The sequence below is a fragment of the Chinchilla lanigera genome, unplaced genomic scaffold, assembly GCF_000276665.1.
Source record: "Chinchilla lanigera isolate Chin_1 unplaced genomic scaffold, ChiLan1.0 scaffold00043, whole genome shotgun sequence".
Taxonomy (NCBI): Eukaryota; Metazoa; Chordata; class Mammalia; order Rodentia; family Chinchillidae; genus Chinchilla; species Chinchilla lanigera.
The window spans coordinates 8,826,487-8,848,016 of NW_004955444.1; the positions used below are offsets into that span (position 1 = coordinate 8,826,487).

The following is a 21,530-nucleotide window of genomic DNA, read 5'->3' on the forward strand; positions in this document are numbered from 1 at the left end:
GATTTTCAGAATTCAAGCTTCAGAGATACGTGGATGTAAACACACCCTTGGAAAGCCGGGCCATGGAGACTTTTTTCCGTAGAAAGACTTGTGAGGCTGAAGGGAAGAAGATAGCAGAAAAAAAAGACCATGCCTTTATTTTGACTTCAAATGTCTAACCTAATTTTAGGCAGTTGCTTAAGTAGTATTGTATTGGACGGTTAATCGAGAGAGCTTTTCATTCAGAAGACTTTTTAAGAACTTGTGAAAACATTTGCAAACAAACATTCAAGTGCACGCTTCCTTAGTTTAAGGTGTCCCAAATGTTAAAAGGGTGGAAGTGCAGATACATGGTGAGTTTGGCAGTTCAGTTATACAATAAAAATAATCAAATTGCTCTGTCATTATAAATCACCTGTGAACTTTGATAGTTCTTATCAGAGAGTGCCTGGCATGCTAATGCACTTCTTCTCCAGGCAGTGCCTGTGCTGAATGTAGTGATGAATACTAAAGCTCTGGACCCAGCCTGCCTGGCACCCTCTGGCAGCTTTGCCATTGACTAGCTTTGTGACCTGGGGGCAAATTGTTTAAAGTTTCTAGGCCTTGGTCACCTTGTGAACAAAATAAAGTTGGTAAGTACTAGAGGTGGAGATATTATGAAGATTGAATAAATGAATGCATATAAAAATCTTATAATAATAACTAAAAGAAAGGAATGAAAAATGTCGACTATTATTCCCCATATATCCCATTATACCCAGAGAAATGAAATTTTTATAATGATCTTGGATTCTTACCCATTTGTACAAGCCTACTGAACCCAAAAGATGTTTACTGAAGGAAGTGATCTATTAAATTATTATCATGGTACATGAAGTTTGAATTGTTCTTTCCAAAAATGTAAAGGATTTTCCCACTCTCTCCAAGAAGGCCTTCTATTGAACCATTGCTATTGCTGACAAATCTAGGCGTGAGACAGTGTGAGTGATATAGCCTGTGACTATGGAACAGTTTTCCTCCTGCGGAATGACCTAGGCCATATGGAAATTGAACCCTGGCCTCATTAGTAAGATGTTTGCAGCCAGTTCAGCTAACCTAACCAGGAAGGCAGCACCTCCTAGATTCAGAACTCTCTAAAATAATGTCTACTTGTCAAATGATTGGAAAAGGGTTATAACAGAACTGAGTATAATCACCATTTACCTTAGTCTAAGTAATGCAAGTATGGAAAAATCTAGTCCTCACCTAAAACTTTATCTTAGGTTTATACCAGCACATGGTTGAGATTCATAAATAGCCTCTGAGTTGACTGATCACTGAAGTTAAATTCCTAAGCACATATAATAAAACTAGTAACCTGCCTAACAATCAAAATAGCAGTAAGTAGAAGGTATGTCAGTATTTTATATGACTTTGCCTGGCCTAAGAACCAGGTGTTCAAGGCTTTAACTATTACTATATATACAGTTCAAGACAGATTTTTATATGTGTTTTCCTGAAGGTAAAGTACTTAGCCTTCTAAGTCAACTTTATAGCCCCTTTCTGCTTTCACCTTAATGGATAACATCCGTCCACATTTGTAACATCACTGAGCTCAAATAATGACTGGTGAGAATTCCACTCCTATTTTTAGGTTAAGACACTCTAAACTTCATTTCAGAGTGTGACTTAATCTAAAAGTTAGTCAACCTCAACCTTAGAGATTTAGGAAAAACATAAAGCTCTGAGCCCAATCTGAGTTCTTTGAAATACTCTAAAGGAAAGGGAAGAAGCTGATCTTTTATTGGATCCAGCGTGGAGAGGCAGCTACTCAATGGACCTGGCGGTGTGAGCTTCTATCAGAGGCACCAGTTTCTCAGGCAGCCAGTTTGTGAAGGAACACAGGCAGTGATTCTCGACATTGTGGTCTTCCTGAGACCAAGAGATCCATCCTTTCAGGAAACACTAAAATTAGGAGCTGGTTTTCCTTAGCACTCTATTTGCATGCTCTTTTTCCTCCTTTTTGTCCTGAATCAGCATAACGGTGAATCATTTATAAGGATTTCACTAAAATTCTACAGACTTTGGGGTTTTTAACCAACCCAATCCTTCTCATTTGCTCTATTTTTAAGCTACATTATTGACAGCACCTGGATGCAGTATAGAGAAGAAGGGCGGGGTGGGGGAAACAAAAAGGAGAAACAGGAAGAGGAGAGGAACGAAGGAAAGAAGAAACGAAGATGTCTCCCACTTGGATCTTATGTGGAAACAACGATATTCTCATTTTTAGAAAGTGGGTGTAGAGGAAAATCAGCACTCATATAATCTCACCAGAAGCCTCAGGTGGAAGCGAACTGTCCATCTTAGACCTGAATAATACTCAGTTTTTCTCGCCCTTCTGCCCCTAAACCACATGAAAAGGAAGAGATTGACCCTTTTATTGGATCCATCATGCCTAGCAGCTATTCAGTGGACCTACACATATAAGCCTCTGTAATTTTATTTTATCTTTACATTTCCAAATAGGTGTGTTTTAGCTGGAAGACATGATCTGAAATTTTAAAAGACATTTCCTAAGAAAGGGTTTTAGGATTAACTTTTCCAACCTAAATTTCATTCCTAAAAGGGCTGATTTGTGTAATCTTTTACACATCATTTCTTCAGAAAATCTTCTATCTGTTCTTATGCAATTGTCTAACAATACTTCTACATTCTTGCAAATTTGGGCTGATTTTTTTATGTACCTTTACAGCTTACTTATTCTTTATACACTGAGTTCTTCCTATGGGCCAGGCTTTGTGCCATGACCCGGGAAATCAAATCTATCCACCCCATGAGCTCTGCCTTTATGAAACTCTTTCCCTACTACTTAAAGACAATGTTAATGTCATTATTTATAACCAGGGTGGCTGCACTTAACTTTCTTTATGTCTCTGGAAGCTCCCACAGACTCTGTCAGGAATTGTTTTAGAACCTTGCCAAACTCTAAGCCTCACAAAATCACAGTGCAGAGATGCTATGTCTTATCATACCACACTGTCCTTGGGAAGAACCATCTCTCTCTAAATTGTTAGATTTGAGCATCAGCCTCTCCCTTTACTTTTTTCTTACCTTTAACTTTCCTATCCTTTACCTTTTTGGTAATATTATAAAGGTTATCTTATGCCTATATTACAGAGCCCTTCAGCATCTATTTTTGTATGCTGTACTCTTGTGCTTTTTTCCTTCATAAATGTCTTTCTCTTCTTTCCCACTCCCTCACTTTCTGCTGTGCTTCCAATGCCTAATTATCTTTTACTTCCAGGTAGAAGAAAGTGACATAAGAAAATTTTACCTTTGCTCTGGGTTACTTACCCATTAACATCACCAAATAGGATCAGGGAAAAAAAACTATCACAATCTTAATTACTTAAAAAGCAAAGTCAGGTTTATAAAAACTACCAAGTTGAGAATATTCAAGCCTGAGAGCCTATTTAGTCCGTACTTTCCATATTATAACCATGCATCCACCAACTCCACCAACAAAAAATAAACTATGCTGTAGAGAGACTTTTGGAAACAAAAATTAAGTGCTTCCCTTAATTGAATGACTGAGATTCACTGACAGGAAGCACTTCATGCAACATATTCTGTAGATATTTATTAAGTCTATTTGTTCGAACATTTGGTTCACCTCTGACATTTCTTTGTTTTGTTTTGTTTTGTTTTTTTGTCTAATTGATCTGTCCATTTGTAACATTGGGGTACAGTAAGTCCCTGACTTACAAACCAGTTCTGTTCCAGAACATTCATAAATTAGGTTTGTATGTGCAACAAAGTGAGTCTTATACACCTTTGATAAAATATACAGTGTAAAGTAAAACAACAAAAACAAAAAACAAATGCGAGGTCCATTCGTACGTGAAAGTTCACAACTAGAATGTTTGTAAGTCTGGGACTTACTGAATTGAGGTCCCCCATAACTATGTGGTATTTATACACAATGGAGTACCACTCTGCCATAAAAAAGGATAAACTTGAGCTATTTATATGAAAATGGATGCACCTTGAAACCAGAATATTAAATGAAGTAACCCAGACACACAAGTGTAAATATCACATGGTTTCTCTTAACTTCACTTAGTACAATTGTCTTGCCTGTTTTGTATGTTCTTTGGCCTATTAGTCTGGTTTTCAATCTATGTATATGATAAGTTAACTTTATAAGGTGTAATGGGATAAATAAATGAATCTGATTCTGGAAAAATAAAAGTTTGAGGGAGAGGGAAAAGAGAAGGAAATTGAAATATGTTACGTACATGCACCCATCCCCCACAGTGATTAGAATCTCTATATATTGTAAACATGCACTACTAAGAGTAAAAAAGGAAGAAGAAGCACTTGAATTTAATTCAGTACCAAGCCACATCACTACCGAGCCAAGAGAGAGGTGCCTGCTTATCTGGGAGGCCCTCTCATTAAGCACCTTGAGAACATCCAGACCAGACAGAAGTTACCCTGATTCCAAAGGACATCTTGGGGAATCTCTCTGAACCCTGATCATTCCGGAATGTAAGACATCACTTGGTGCTTCCAGGCTACTGCTAAGCTAGCAACGGCCCTTAGAGTTAAGGCTGCCTTTGGAAACTTCTAGACAGAGCCTGCCTCCTGGATTATCAGGCAGCATGACTGACAGGTGTTCTTTGTGCTCCTCCTTCTCCATCTCACACTAGACGTGTACCCTTCTGCGGAGCCACGCAAACTGCTTCAAAGCTCAGGGGCATCTAAGGACAGCAGAGGACGTGACTTCACTTAAGAAGCACAGGTACACTGCAGGATACAGTTATATAACCATGACTTAGCACAGGTGAACACGCATGTGCTGGTTATGGCACTACACAAGAATGTAAATACATGGTAACAAGAATTATACAATAATTTTATTGTATAAGAATTATACAATGAAGACACAGGCTGCTCTTGTGCTCCTGTGCTATGCTACCTGCTGCCTGCTGTGGTTGCTGATGTCTTACACACATATATGTTCATTAACCTGGGGACCTCACCCATGAAAATCTCCCTTGGGCCCCCTGAGTGGGCCAACAACTGGCAGGATGTTGAGGTGAGTGGTCCCCTGGTGGCTGTGGAAGCAATGCCCAAAGGCAAGTGATAGCCCCAGGACATGGCCGATAAGCAGCTCCCAGCCACACCATGGCTACCTGTGTCCACCTTCTTGGCAGCTTGGAAGGCTCTGAGGACTGGAAAACAGTCTGTTGGAGCCCATGGATGTCTTGCAAGCCTTGAAAGTGATAGACAGATTCTTCCCACTCACTGTGAAATGGCAGGGCAGGTGGTCTGGCTGTTCTTCACTTTCTTCCACTGTGTAAGTCAAGAGGTGGATGGCTTGTTCAGCAGGTAGACCAGTTGTAGCAGATAGAGGACCTTGAGCAATGGCTGGCTGCTTTGGAGCTCATGTTGCAAGGCATGAGAAGCACTGCATCCTCCAAAAATGTCTCCAGAAGAATAAATTATCCTGTCTGAGAAAAACCCCGGGGAAAATCCCCTGCCTTTGCATGCTAGGCTGGCTATTCATCAAAAACTGGAGGTAGAGGAACCCTTAGCCCAAGGAGGATGGCAGGGAGGGGCACCTACCTTACCTGACACACAGGTACATGACCTATACAGCCAGGGAGCTGTGGGAGCTGGCAAAACAATTCAAGCGAAAGGTGGGTAAAGCTGCCCACATGGTGGCTACAGCTATGGGACAGTGGGGCTGATTACACACAGTTAAACTCACACAGATGCCCCAAATAGCTAGCATAGCCAACACCCTTCTATAAGACGGGTCCTGCAGGGCATGCAGAAGACAGCCCCAGAGGCAGGTAATCAGACGGTGATAAACTGGCTGATGGCAGCAGCTCTCCAGGTTTGGGAGAATCTAGGTGACCTGCCAGAGCAGTCTACCACACTAACAACCTATCTAGGCCTGATAACTGCGCTACGTGAAATGATAATCTCACTGCAGTACCGCAGCCCACACGAGGAGCTGCTGGTGGCACACATAAAGGACCTGATCCTGGTGAGCAGGCTAGCTGGCACGTTTGGGTCCGAAGCAGCCCTTCTAGTTCCCTTTACAGATCACCCAATCCATGATGCTGTGGATGCGTGGGCCAGGCTGGGAGACAGAAAAGTAAAGAATCAAGGTAAGGCGAGACCTTTAAAGTCTGAACTGGCAAAAAGAAAGCAGGCTTCAGGTGAGAGGGACCACCCCCCAAGCACAGGCTGTGGGGCCACTGAGGGTTGGTCAGTGCCAGATCTGGACGGACCTGCTGGCTGCTGGCCTAGTCACAGATAAGCTAGATGGGCAGCCTTTAGATGTGTTGCTGGCTCTGTGGCAGCAGTTAAGCCCTGAGCAACAATACTGGCCAGTGGGCCAAGGCCAGAAGGCCAAAGCCACCCTGGTGAAGCAGGAAAAAGTGACATTGGCCTCCTTTTACCCCAATTAGGAGGTAGGACAAGGTACCCAAGTCTTGGGGGTCTCAGGAGACCAGAGGCTACATGTGGAATTGAATATTTACTGATCTGCAAGGCATGTGTAGCGAGTACTAGTATTGGTAGATACTACTTGAGTCAAGCCAACACTAATATACGGTAACCCAGACCACTTCATAGGACCCACTGCACATGTAGAGGGCTATGAAGGTCGCTATATCATGGTCCAGAAGGCCCAGGTGACTTTGAGTATCAGGCACTTGCTCCCACACCCATATCATATTTGTGTTTCCCCGATTTTTTTTTTTTTTTTTGGTTTTTCTCCGGTACCGGGAACCGAACTCACGACCTTGCGCTTGCCAGGCAGGCGCTTTGCCACTGAGCTAAATCCCCAGCCCCTGTGTTTCCCCGATTGCTGAATACAGACTGAGGGTGAACATACTGACTGGTCCTCAGCTCAACACCACACAGAGAGAATTCTGATTGCAAATTCATGTGGTAAAGACTGTAGTCCAAGGCCATCCACGGCACACACTGCTGACTCTGCTGCAGGCCATGCAGATGGTGTGAATGAAGCAGGACCGGCTGCCTGGAGGTCATGAAGCAATGGGCCAGACTGTATTGAAATTGGAAAAAGCAGGGATGATACGCCCTTCACAGAGCCCTTCAGTATGGCCCATGCAGAAGCCAGATGGGTTGTGGCAAATGACCGTAAAGTCTCACCCTGACGCTGGCATCAGGACCAATTTGCCTTCACCCAGGAGGGCAGGCAATGGGCCTTCCAGATGTTGCCACAAGGCTATCTGCATAGCCCAACTTTGTTTTGTAGCCTGGTGGCCCAGGACCTGGCCACTGGGGCCAAGCCACACTCTGTGTCACTGTTTTTTATTGATGATGCTGTGTTAACCTCTGAATGCCTTGCAAATTTGGAAGCCAACAATCCTCAATTCCAACCCCCCTACCTCTTTTCCCCACTTCCCCCACTGGGAATGACGCACTTGCTTAATCCCAACTGCATCCAAAGAATTCCAACACTACACAGAATAGCTTTACAAGTGTAATAAGTTATTACGGTAAACTTGTTAGCCATTTGAAGTGTTAATATTGGAAGACATAGTTAGATGTGCTTACCTGAAATTTGCAGATACATTAACGATTCCCTCCACACAATCCCCATTGCTCCTACATGTGGGAGCTAGAAAAAGCAACCCGCTTCAACACATTCACTCTTCATGCTGACCATTTCTACTCCCATGTCCACCTGATCTGAAACGTCAAAATGCCGCATAAAACACTGAAAGGGCACGCATAAAGCTGTACAAAATACTCTAACATTTGCTGGGTTGCTTGAGTTGAGTTACTCTACCACAGTGCTAGGCCCAGAATATACCTATGATATCTAATTATGAAACAATTACAAAACTCCCAGAATTCTAATTCTTAAATAATTACAAAACTCCCAGAATTATACTTCTATAAAGTGACTCCATTAAATAAAACTCAGACATCTAGGGGCTTAAAAGATCTGTACTTTTTCCAAAAATCCAGAATGCAGTCAAACTGGCATCCCATTCATTATATCTTCACCCATACTTAATTTTCAGGACCCAGCTAATGACTGTATAACCAGAAAACAAAGAGCATATGACCAATGAATTCTAGGGAATTTAGTAGATACTGTACTTCAATTTCCCCCAAATTCCCCGTTTCATTGTTAACGTCATCAAGAAATTTATTACTACTGCTAGAAATGACCTCCATAAATTACTTGAGGTTTGACTAATTGAAATATGTGACTGGGGTATCATATCTGTAATGTATTTGACTCAAGAAGACTAGCTGTGTTTTGTATCAAACTGGATTTGGCAGTGCACGTTGAGCTTACAAATCTCTGGTGTCAGACCTGCGCAAAAGCACCATTTGTTTAGAGAAGATTTGAAGAACATGAGTGAATAAGAAAGAGTAGGTCCAGATGTTCTGCTTAAACCCAGGTGTGGCTCAGTTGGCCTGTTTTGCAATGAAGGGGTTTTCCAGAACACAGGAAGCGGCACCTGTATGAGATTACACACAGATTTAAACTCTGCACCAAGCTGACTGCCTTCTGTCTGATCTCCTCCTAATTGCAGTAGCTTAACCAGATCTCAGGTGGAATTCGACAAACATACAGACTCTGTTTGCTACTGCTTGAATTGATTGAAAAAATATCCTAAGACCTTAGCTGCAGTTTGATCTTTCTAAATAAGAAAAATCAATTGCCAATAAAATGGAATCAAAGTTGAGGATACTCCAAAGATTGAAGTTCTTCAAATTAATAATTAACCTAGTTCTTTTTATAAGTATCATATCATTTTTCTATGTAAATTTAGTACCAAAATCGGGGTAATACTCAAAAAAGAAAAAAAAATGGATTGTTAAGCATACATGATTCTGTGTTGGTATTCACTGGGTCTTGGCTGTAAATCAGTTTGGTGTGTGTAGATGACTTTTGGCTGCTTTATTAAAGGAAAATTCTTCTAGTAAAAATACACAGCGCTCTTTTTTATATAGTAAACAGATGTCAGCCTTTCATTGTAAAATATTTTTGATTCAGTAGATGGCAAATATTACTTTAACAGACAGTGCCTGTCTACAAAGAGCGCTTAACATTTGCGAGATGAAATAGTGACTCAAAGTTTTAGATTTTTTTAACAGCTAATAAGGCACCATTAAAATAAATGGCTTTGAAAGTCCTGTCTTAGTACTTTAATTTAAAGATGATCTATATGCATAAAAATTTCTCTGGTGTATGATTTTGCAGTGATAAAAACCCTGCTGTTACATGTGTTTGTCCGACAAAGCCACCCTCCCTTAGTCTTCTGGGCTTTCATTATTGCTGGTTTCTCGTTGTGATTTCAAGCTAAAAGTACCTAATGACAGAAACCATAGTTGTAGATAACCGAGACAGTTTCTCTATGTAAAGCTATTGTATTTTCTGAGAACATTTTCCAAGGGCTACAAAGGTAGTAGGCTGTCTTCTAACATTTTATCTTCAGATGTTTTTTGACATAGTACATGTCTATGTATTTCATTGAAGAAGAAGGCCTGTTGACATGGTTAGTTGCTTTCTACTAAAATGGTTGATTCAGGTGGTGGAACATGAACCAAGATGCTTTCATAGACTCTAAATAATCTTTGTAGTAACCCCCACCACCAAGCAAACTGCTTTGCAATTGCTACATCCTTCTAACGGCATCCTACTCCTCTGCCTTGTATTATCATACCACTCCCCAGTGCACACAGCAGGTCACCTAATGTTAGAGCCCCCAGTTATCTGGAGTGATTGGCTCCTGAGTCCAAAGAAGGAACTGAGGTTCAGACAGAGAAGATACTTGCAGGTAAGTACCTGGTAAATGATGGACCCAGGTTCCACTCCCAGAACTTTAAAATGCAGAGAAGTGGAAATATCCTAATCAGTGACCGGATCTGTTCTTGAACCATTCTACATCTTAAAACTTACAAGGACAATATTTTCAGCCAGTTGATATACCTTAAAGTTATTGAGTGTAGTGTTCTCAAAGGGCACTCTGAGTATGATTATATTGGACTGAACTGTGGCCCCTCAAAAGATATGTTTGTGTCCTAACCCCTGGAACCTGTGAATGTCTTCTTATTTTTTGAAAAAGTCTTTGCAGGTGGAATTCACTTAGAGACCTTGAAATTAGATCATCCACACTGTTTCTTTTTTTTATTTTAAAAATAAAAGGGGGAAAACATTAACAGACAGACAACATTTTACAACATAGCAAAAGAACAGTGCACACAATACGGAGTTACAAACAAAGTGGTAGGGAATTAACAATGGTTGCTGTATTACATACTGATATCTTCAAAGTGGCTTCTCATGAAAACAGATATAGAAATGCTATACTGATCAACCAAAGACTCATTGACAGTTTCTTTCAGCATAGAAATAGAAGACAGAAGAACAACCACGTTAACTATCCTGTATATACATACATACAAAATTTCTCCTTCTTTCCCTTCTCTTTTCCCACATCCCAGTTACCCTTTACTCTTGAGCAGTTTCCTATCATTTCACAGTGTCTATCATACCTCCAAGTTTAAATTAACTCTTTCAAGTTTTACACTAGAGAAAAAATGCGGTGCTTTCACATGTATGTTTGGTTTATTTCACTTATGAGTATGGTCTCTAGTTGTGACCATTTGCCTATAAAAGCCTCGAGTTTATTTTTCTTTACAGCTGAGTAATATTCCATTATGTAAAAGTACCACAATTTTCTTATCCACTCCTTGGTGGATGGACATTTGGGTTGCTTCCACAATTTAGCAATTATAAATTGTGCAGCTATGAACATAAGTGCACATATATCACTGTGATATGATGTTTTTAGATCTTCTGGGAAAATACCCAGCAGGGGGATAGCTGGGTTGAATGGGACCTCTAAACCTAGTGTTCGGAGGAATCTCCAAACTGATTTCCACAGTGGTTTCACCAGTCTGCATTCCCACCAGCAGTGGAGAAGGGTTCCTATTTCTCCACAACCTCTCCAGCATTTGTTATTGGTTGATTTCTTAATGCTAGCCATTCTTACGGGGGTAAGGTGGAACCTCAGTGTTGTTTTAATTTGCATTTCTCGAATGACTAATGATGTTGAACATTTTCTCATATATTTATTTGCCATTTGTATCTCCTTGTCTGAGAAGTGTGTATTCATCTCCGCTGCCCATTTTTGGATTGGGTCTTTGAATTTGGAGGGGCTGATATTTTTTAATTCTTTATATGTTCTAGATAGAAGCCCTTTGTCTGAGGGACAGCCAGCTAAAATTTTTTCCAAGTTTCATCCACACTGTTTCAATACCCAATCTCTTTCAAATTCCCATCATGCTGCCCAGGGGGATAAAGGAACCTTAAATAAGTTCCCGCAAAATGTCCCTCCTGTACACAAGCCATCTATCCCTGCTGAGACTAACTCCTTTGGGTCTAAAGACACCTGGACTTGTCCCTACTTTCACCTTTGCTCATTCTTCCTTGCCCTTTTTACACAAATTGAAGATTTCCTCTGAATTGGTCTATTTTCTGCTGCTATGGCAGAGCGCCAGATACAGAAAAGGAATTTACTTTCCTCCTTTGGAGGTTGGGAAGGCCAATGTCTAGATGTTAGAATCTGGTGAAGACCTGCCTGCTGTGTGGTCCCACAGAGGAAGGGCCAGAGGGGCTGAGAGGAAAAGACAAGAGCACGCAACTTGATGTTGTAACAAACTGTCCAGTAACAATAGCCCATTCGTAAGAGCAGAGCCCTCATGACCCAGCCACTTTTTCTAAACTGCACTTCTTTAGCTTGTATACATTAATTTCAGAACAACAACAACAAAAACACACAATACATAATACCTTATCCTATCATCCAATCAGGAAAAGATGGGACTTGTGGTACTTGTTTTCTGCTTTAGATACAACGGCAGAAGAAAATCCCAAAACACTAGTCATAAGCAGAGAAAACTGATAAGACAGTGCTTCCTCAAGGTTGCTGTGGTGCCTTAGGGACACTCTAAAGAAGCCTGAAGTTTCCAAGTAGAAATTTCTAGTCTACTTCTTCCATGTAAGACACAACTTCCTGCTCCTCAGAGTGGAGATCCCACCGGGAGCAGCACTACCAGCCTCCTCTGCTGTCACGCGTTCCCCCAGTCCCCAGGCCCAGCTTTGTCCTGTGCTAAGCCACGGCTGCAGGAGGTCTGGGAGCCTCAGGGAAGAAGCCCGAAGATAGCAGCACCTTTTGAAAGAACAGCGCCCCCAGGTCCTTGACAGCCTTGTTGATTCTGCGCACCTCAGCATGTTGCCAGTGTCTCTATGGCGTGGTCAGAGCTGTCTTGAAGTGCTTGAGCTACCACAATGAACCGTACTTTCGCTGCCTGGCCGTAAGTGCTAGTCACAGTGTAGGAGGTGCAGACAAACCTACTGGGCACTCTTACAAAGTCTTTGCATGAACTTGCAAAGGGTCTCACATTTTTCCTGGTCTCTTCCTCTGTTTGCTTCCCCTCCTCATCCTCAGGGAGCATCAGGCCTTCCCAGTAATGAAAACCTCTCTTCCCAAACTCCTTTAGCTGCTGCACATGGTGTTGGTCGGTAGGTTCAGGCGTGGGTACCAGCCCAAAGCCGTGTTTCCACCTATGCACCACAAAAGCAGAGTTGGCCCTCTACGCTCACCAGTAATGTGATGGATGTTCCGTGTCTCCTTCGTGTGAGAGACTCATTCTAACAGAGGAGTCACCGCCAAGTGAGAGGCACAGTCAGTCACAGCGCATCCCCTCACGGCCTGGTGAGGCCTCACGGGTTGCAAGCTCTCGATTTTCACAGAGTGCCTCAGACAATTTCTTTTAGTCATTCCCATTTCTTACTAGCTCAGAGAAGAGCTCGGGACACTCCATGACCAGATTTTTATAACTGACTTTGAAGACTTTGCTCTGTCTTAGCTTTTCTCAGGGAAAAGTTCCTCAGGGTCAACCATGCCTTAGATAAAGTTGAGATATTCTACTTTCAACTCATCACAGCTGTCTACAGTGAACACAGACTTTGACCGACTTGATTTTCCTTATGTTCAGAGAGGCCAAAGGGAGATGACCAAGGGATGAATAGCAGTGATGCTTTGAAATTCAGCTGACTTTCTACAGAGAAGTGCCTGACTGTCGATGGACTTCCCAGGCGTTGGTGAAGCACCTTACAAGTCCTCATTTTCCTTCTGAGGGATGTTTCTGGTCTAAGTGACCCTGATCATAGTCAGTTCTGATGAATATATTTCCTACTTTCCTTCTCTTGCTCCTTTTCCAAATAAAGAGTAATGAGATAGCCTATGAATTTTGAGTGTTTTTTCATGAATTATTTGGCTACCTCTCCTCTACATACTCTGTCTGGCCATCTTTGAGGTAGAAGATCCCTTTGGTGGCTCAGCTAGTGGCTTCACCATGGTCAGTACATAGAGTGGAGGAACCCCTGCAGAAGATTCTCAGGCATACTTTTCATCACCGTGGTATCTTAGGGTCACAACCACTTTCTATGCCATCAGATACGCAGGATAAAAGCTGACATCAAATTGCTCACCTGCGGAGATATCTGCACCTGCCTGCAGAGCTACCATAAATGAATCAGTGCCAGACTTAGCAATGATCTCCAAGCTACTTATGACATCAGCTTTGGTCACCAAAATCACAGTGTGTTCCTGAATATTAAGAATGATGCTGATTTTTATCACTGTACTTCAATCAAACTTGGAAGGGTCTGTCTGGCTCTTGCATAAAATCTTGTCCAAGCCATCAGAAGCATCAGGCCTCAAAGGAAAATTACTTTGCTGGAATAGAACATACTGCTCATGGGAGATGTGGGTAGTGGCTGAGCTGGAGGTTGACTACATATTCGACATTAGAGCAAAGCCAGCTTGGGGAACACGGAGCTCCAGAGGTGAACCATATAAACAAGTTGCTGGGACAGAGCAAGGCCAGTCCAGCAGGTGTGTGGCCTTGGTTTTCTTGCCTGTTAACTACAGCACAGATAGCTTTGAGAATGTTTCACTTTTGTGTTCTCAGCAAAACACTGAGACCTTGCACTTTTGACCTCTGGGCACTCCCCACCCCTACCTTTTACCGTGTATAAATAAAGAGGCCGACCATGCTGGGCTGTCGCTGCCTCTCTATCAGAGAGGTCAGGTCACACCTGGTCCCAGCTTTCCTTTTAGTGTGTATCTATCGTTTTTGCTTAATCTCCCATCGCCACCTCTCAGGACTCGGCTGGTTGTGTGGGTTGCAGCAGAGAGACATGAACTGGGTAATTGCTTCCTGCAAGGCAAAAGCCTCCAACTTCTCCCAGTAATGTACTTCCTTGAGCATTTTGAAGGGAGAAGAAAGTAAGTGTCAGAGAGTAGGGTGGCACCAGACTACGTTCAACCCACATGCAGCACCAAGGTTGTGCAGGGTATTTCACTAATCACCTCTGATGATCTCACCTCTCACCAGTGTAGCAATGGGGATTAAGATTCCAACACATGAACGTTGGAAGATAAGCCCCCGAAGAAGCTGTCCAGCTTCCCTTCATTTTCTAAAGACCAGCTGAAGTCCTGCAGCTACTCAAACTGCAACCTTCCTACACACTGTTAACAGCACACCTGACAAAGATCATCTCACACTCCCACCTCCATCTTTCCCTCCTCCCCCAAAAAGTGGGCTTGTACACAAGAGCAAACTACCGTACTATAAAAAAGTGGTTCATATAGGAGTTTTACTGGTGGGAATATAGTGGATTGTACTAGGTAAGCATCATCTTTTCCCCTTGATAAGTTTTTAAATGTTTCTTTAGGTTTGTCTTTTACTGGCAGTGTATGCTTAGCTCAGTATCGTGGCTACGTACCTGGGTTCTGAGTGTGGACTACTTCAGCACTAATCAGGGTTAAGTTGCTTAGCTTGTCTGTGCTTCACGTTCATCACCTAAAACCTGTAAAAATGTACACTTATGTCAGAGGGGAATTTTGTGAGGGGTAAATAAGAAAAACACCTACTAAGTTCTATGTCAGCTCAGGACCTAAAGGGCTGAATTAGAATAAGGGCTAAATAGGATTCTGTATGATTTTAGGGATCGCAGATAGTAAAGTAGTATTTGTCATTCACCTCGTGCTTGTCCCTACACCAGGGCCTGTCTCAGCTGGTCCTAGCAAGAATTAATCAAAGAGTTTGGAGTTTAAAATGTAAACCTCACTTTTCCCTGGAATGCCGCCCTTCCTGCCATCCCTATCATCCTGCTTGGGAACCTGTAGTAGTTGCCAAGTTTGGTTTTGTTTTTGGTACCAGGAATCAAATTCAGGACCTTGCCAAGCGGGCGCTGCACCACTAAGCTAAATCCCGGGCCCTGGAATCTGTAGTAGTTCGACAGTCTGATAGAAGTTTAGGGGATTCTGGCCTTCTCTTTCTGACCACCCTCCTGCCTGCACTATTGCCCTCCCTCCTCCCATTCCCTGCCTCCCTTCTTATCTTTCCATCCATCTCATTATCTTTGAATCTTTCGTAGGTAGAACTCACTATAGAACTTGAACTCCATTGTAAGTCCCTGAGGGCAGAATTCAAGCCTTACCAAGTCGGCAGAGCCCACCCCAACACAGGTGCTGAGCACAGAGCAGGAAGACAATTAACACCTGATTCCACTTCCTATCGCTAGTTAAGAGTACTTTTATTTTCTTTAGGCAACAACCAACATAAAAGGACATTGGAAAGGGAGAACACCTTTGCAATAGAGAAGCAAGTATATGTAAAAGAAGCCACATCCCAAGTTTTGTAGGAAGTTCTAACCCAAAACTCTCAAAATGTGAAAAATTTACTGCAGTCTAGCTGTAACATATATAAAAGATGTTTATCTCATAAATTTTAGTCCAAGCCAAAACTGAGTATTTGAGTAAGTTGTTGGCAAACTTAGATTTTCCTCTGCAATGCTACTTACATTTTCAATCGCTCATGCTGGAGCATTCTGACCAAGTTTGCTTTGTGGTCTATTTTTTTTTTGCTTCCCAGAGTTTAAAAAAAAAAAGAATTCCAACATAAATCCTTTGATATAATGGACGCAACAGCAGCTTAGCTGATAGCAGGTCCACAATTTACATAGTGAAATCTAGTCTTTCTATCAACCAAGGAATAAAACTTCATGGTTGACATGGCGTCTTGTGAGAGCGTCACTTTTAATTTCATTTGAAGTCTCAAAAATATAACCTGGATGAATACAATGAAAAAATAAAATGAAATGATCGAGAGTTTTACCACTCAGGGCTAAGATATTTTCATCTTTTTATGATTAAACTAACAATAAAAATAAAAAGTGTTTAAACCTACGAGAGCAAATTGGAGCTGAAGCATGAGCCGTGTCTTGTAGACAGCTGGGGAGCAAAGTTGGTTACTGTGTGTTTATAAAGATTGTCAGGCTCCATGTTTCCAGGGGAAATGGTGGTGCAAAAATTATGTTTCTGCTCTTGAGGAATGAAAGTTACATAAACTGTCTCCTATAAATCATATTTTGCTCGTCTAAGTGGATCAGACGAAGGAGGAGAGGGGGGCTCTCCATGTTGAGGAGCTTTGATCATTTTGATCAAACACAGACCACCTATCTGCCTTCCAAGTGCCACCCTGCGTCATACGCATTTTCAATATTGTGTCATAATAGCTACCAGTCATTGTAGTTGAGATAAAAAAGGAGTTCTAATTAAACATATGATTGGATCCAGACATTTTAATCATGCCATTTATCTATTTTGCAGAGCAGGCCTGCTGTTTTTTCAGCAGTCCCCTGGAATCACCCTGGGATGACAATTTGCATGCTAACTGAATTCATGTACCATGCAGATTCACGAGGACATCTGTTGCTGATTGTTTTGGTTCTTTGCTTTTCAGACTCAAATATGAAAATGCAGAAAGTAAAAGGCAAATTATGGAGCCCAGGGCAAGAGCACAGACTGATTGTTTGAATTTCTCTTTTCTCTCTTGCAATCCCTCTAGAGGAGACAATCACAGACACTGAAAACGTCCCCCACTTTGCAGTCCCCATGACTTCACAATAAAATCAGTGCCCATGAAATGACGCTGTTTGGAGCTGCTTCTTGTCTTAATCTTACTCACTTTGGCTTAGAAACAGACCCCCACCCACCCCCATTCCCTGCTCAGAGGTCTCCAAACAGAAGACAGTAGGAAGAGGAGGAGCTGTCTGACCCTGCAGTGTAGACCTAGGACACAGACAGACCCACAGCATCCCATATTGCATAGAGAAGCTGATGCACTGGCTTGGCAAACATTCTTCCCAACCCAGCAATGTGAAGTATCTAAACGCAAAGGAACTATGTCACATAAACAGGTAAGGAATCATTAGTAGCTTCTTCAAGAGGGCTTACGTCAACAAACCGTGCAGAGGTACAACTGCTTAGCTCTAGTGGTAGAGCAACTTCTCTTGGCCTTCTTCAGGGCAAAGGCCGGGTAGGTGTTGAAGTGAAATTGTGAAAACATTTTTATCAGCTGCTTGTGCCTGGCACTACCTATATTTTTCACCTACATTTTTCTGCAATGCTCACAGTCCAGGGAGGTGGGGAATTATGTCCCTTTTAGAAATGAAGAATATAAAATTTAGAAACACTAAATAACTTGCTAACTTTATCCATCTAGAAGCCATAGAGTGGGGCGGATTCAAACCCAGGTCTTTTCCCTCTGAAACGTGGCACTTTTCACTATGCCACGTTGCTCCTCATCTTTAGCCAACACTTTCTGGGCTGTATCGTCCAATCTCCGTTTCCATCACACACAGAATATAACTTGGAGAAAGCTTATCCTTTTTGTCTTTTGTTGGATGTAATTTGTCTCAATAGAGGATAGCAAAATACTGGCCTCATTGTTTAAACAAGTTCAAGCTGAGAATCTACCTGTCTAGATAACTTCAGGCTGCTTGGATCCTGGAGTGGGATATTTCAATGGCGGGAGCTGCTGGAGTAAGCCAAGGTCCCCATGAGAATGACTGGAACTGCCTTCCACTTTCTACCCCATCTACTCAGGTCTGCATTTAAATTCAGATCGAGCACTATTTATTGAGAACTGACTATATGTCACTTAAATTAACTCACTTTGTGACCTCAAAATAACCCAAAAAGATGAATAGCAACAGTCCCACCATGGCCTAAGCTTTTCAGGATAAGGAAAGGGGTTGCTAAAGATCATTCAGCTGGAAGTGTCTGAGACACGATTCCAACATGATCTCTTGATGGTAGACCATTTGCCACACTCAAAACTGTCCCATGATCCCAGTATCTTAGGTTTTCTTGTTTTTCTTACCAACACCCCATCTCCCGCACCACTGACTAGCTGAGTCTTGATCCAAGCTATTACCACCAGTGTGACTCATTCTTTTCAGCAAGATTTCCAGGGAACTTTGAGTGTCTATGTACCCCCTCAGTAAAAGTTCAAAGATAAGTGAACATGGAAGAGGATGTCCCTTGTAGGGCTTAAGGCACATAATGTTGGCTGTCTCCATATTTTTCTTATAAATTTCTGTCTTAAACCCCAAAAATCTTGATTCAAAGAGAAACGAAACAAACTTTTCTTACCATAGAGTTAGATGCTATTTTGGATGACCCTGAGTCCCCGAAAGATAACCTAGTCAATGTTAGCCTTCCCTCTGTTAAGGAGCCCATGCTGAGCTCCAGGACTCAGGTGGTGAGGATCTATTCTTTCGCATCTTGATTTCCTCTCTAGTAAGAGGTATATTATGTATATATCAATGTTCCTACTGAATTGAAAGCCAAGAATCCCCTCCTGTTTATTTGAAAATTCCCATGTTTTCCTTTTCAAGATGTGGAAAAGAACTTTTCCTGTAGTTCATAAAACCATAAACCATGACATTTACTTTAGAATTACCTAGTTTAGGCCTTTTGTTTTGCAAATAAAGAAACTGAGGCCCAGACTTGCTAAATAAAATTTCCAACACCACAGGAGTCAGAGCAGAATGAAGAATCCAGGCCTTGGAAATCCCAAAGCAGAGATTCTTCCACCATGGACAACAATTTCCCTATAGCCCGTAAACATTTACGGCGTGCCTGCCCTACTTGGAGTACCTTCTACTGTCTGAATTTCACTAAATGCTGCAACCAGCTTCTTGCAAATTTGCTTGGATCAAGCTTCACAATGGTTTCAAGAGCTCAAATTGAAACATCTTCTGCCACAGATTTGCCAGTATCCTGTGACTGAAGACAAGGGATAACACAGAACTGAGATTCTTCCATGCTATTATACTTATTTCTTCCTGTACCTGCTGTCATTTATGTCACTCGCTTTCTATGGCAGCAGGCAAGCGGCTGGCCCTCCTTGTGGCCAGATTGTGTGTTCCTATTCACTGGGACACTGAAGTCCACCTGCTACCTGCCTATGACTCAGAGCCTCATAGAGATTACAAAGAAATCATCCAAAATCTGATTTTATCACTGTGCTCCTCACAATTCTTGAATAGTTTTCTTCTCCGCACCTAAAAAGAAGTCCATCCATGACCTACAGCATATCCTCCACAGGATGATGAGCAAAGATTAATGGCCTAATTTCCCACCTACCTTCCCCGTCCTCACCCGCTTCCAACCGTCATATTCATTCTGCCTTGTTTCCTTTGCCAACAACACATTGTTCTCCCTACTCCTGATACTGTCTTCATCTTTACCAGGTAAACTAACTATGCCTCAAAACTACATTGGAATAACTCTTCCTACATACAAAGCTCAGACTCTGGCTTTCTGTCAGCTTTCATAACGTCATTATTTGCTTAAAAATATTACCTCTCCAGTATTAATTTTTTGAAAGACCAGAGGCATAATGGGCCAATTATCACACTAAGGCTGTGGGTTCTCCAAAATGCAAATCACCCAGTTTAGGTCAGATGAGTGTCACTTCGTTCTTTCTGTCTGCAGAGTCAGTTTGATGGTCGGCCTGTACCTATTCATTCACTTAACAAATACGTATCAGGTTCCGTCATTCATTACTTTTCCGTTCTTGGGACAAAACCTCAACACCTGCAGTTTAAAGGAGGAGAGGCTTATTTTGGCTCACGGTTTCAGAAAGTTCAGTCCACAGTTGGCTGGCTCCAAAGCAGAGGCAAATGGTGGAAGAGCATGGAAGAAGGTCGTGGTAGAGAAAGCTGCTCCAGGGGAGCAGAGAAGGACAGGAGCAGCTGACAACAAGAACACATCCTTTCCACTCATGCCCTCCGTGGTGTGCATCTCCTCAGCACGCCCCGTGCCTGAGCTGCACAGTCCACTGTGAACTCATCAGTGGATTAGTCCACCAGTGAGTACAGCAGCTCCACAGCCCAATCGCTCCCAAAAGCCTCAACCCTGAATACGTGAGATTTTCAGAGACATTCTAGATCTAACCTATAACAGATGTCTAATAGCTCTACACACTTTCAAGTGCTATGGATATAGCAGTAAATTAAGGCCCCAAACCTGACACAGAAAGTACAGTTGGTTTCACAAGTGTCTCCTTGCACCAACATTAGCTGAGGTCACTTGGGTCTGAGATCTATTATTTCATTAGAGAATTTATATAAAAGGGACAGGGAAAGAAGCTTTGGGTTAAAAAAAAAAAAAAAAAAACTGACACTAATTTTAGCCAGAAAAATACTGCACTGTCATCTCTATGGTTTCACTTGGTTAAATGGCAGATATCAAGGTCACTCTTTAAGGAAGAATTGTTTACTGTTTCATGAGGTTTTTCCTCCTCCTCCCTTGTGACTAGCATTTGCTTTTGAAACTTCCTACTGTGAGACTTACCCATTGTATAGGAGAGTATCAGCCCAATGGTTTCTCAAAAACCCAGAGTTTTATTGAGTTTCAGAGCATTAATTGACCTAATAACCTAAAATTAAGCTTTGGGAGAAAAAGATCAATTCAAAATGCAGCAATGCTTTCCAACACCCCACACAGGAATTACAAAGGAAGGTGTCAAACGAGTTTGCTCTGAAGTGAAGTGCTGAGCAGAGCGCAGGTTGAAATCCTTAACCAAAAACCCCAAATCTGAAAGTTTTGTGGGCTAACATCATACCAAAAGAAAATTCCATGTGGTAAAACTTTGTTTCATGCAATAAAATAATTTGAAACATTGTGTACAGTTATCTCCAGGCTACATGTATATGGCATATTTGAAAGAATTAATTTTATGTTTAGACTTGGGTCCCGTCCTCAAGATTTTTCATTGTGTATATGCAATATACCAAAATCTGTAAAAAAAAAAAAAAATCTGAAATCTAAAGTACTTTTAGTCCTGATAAGGGCTACTCAACCATCACATGTATGTAAATGTCATCCGTGTTCCCATGCTATCCATGTCACATGCAGGGCTAGTGCCAAAAGGAGACCTTCCCCAACTTGACCTTCTCCTTTTGACAGCCCATCAAGGTCCTAATCAGAGAATTAGCCTTGGCCACCGGAGAAGAGGGGCTTCATTTACCAAAGGCAAAGACATTTCCCTGTGTACAGGCATCTGAGAGATAGGCAAGAAAAGCACCTCTTACCTAGAGCTTCCTTGAGCGCCTGCATTTCCACCCCTGAGCTGCT

General features: G+C 42.0%; 1 long non-coding RNA gene across 1 annotated transcript in view; it reads right to left on the minus strand.

Annotated features, from left to right (window-relative positions):
* LOC106149352 overlaps nt 1-21,530 on the minus strand; it is a 79,081-nt gene that overhangs the window by 36,091 nt on the left and 21,460 nt on the right. Inside the window, exon 2 of the long non-coding RNA XR_001235491.1 lies at nt 14,825-14,908. This is a non-coding gene — a long non-coding RNA (uncharacterized LOC106149352). The remainder of the gene's footprint in view (nt 1-14,824; nt 14,909-21,530) is intronic.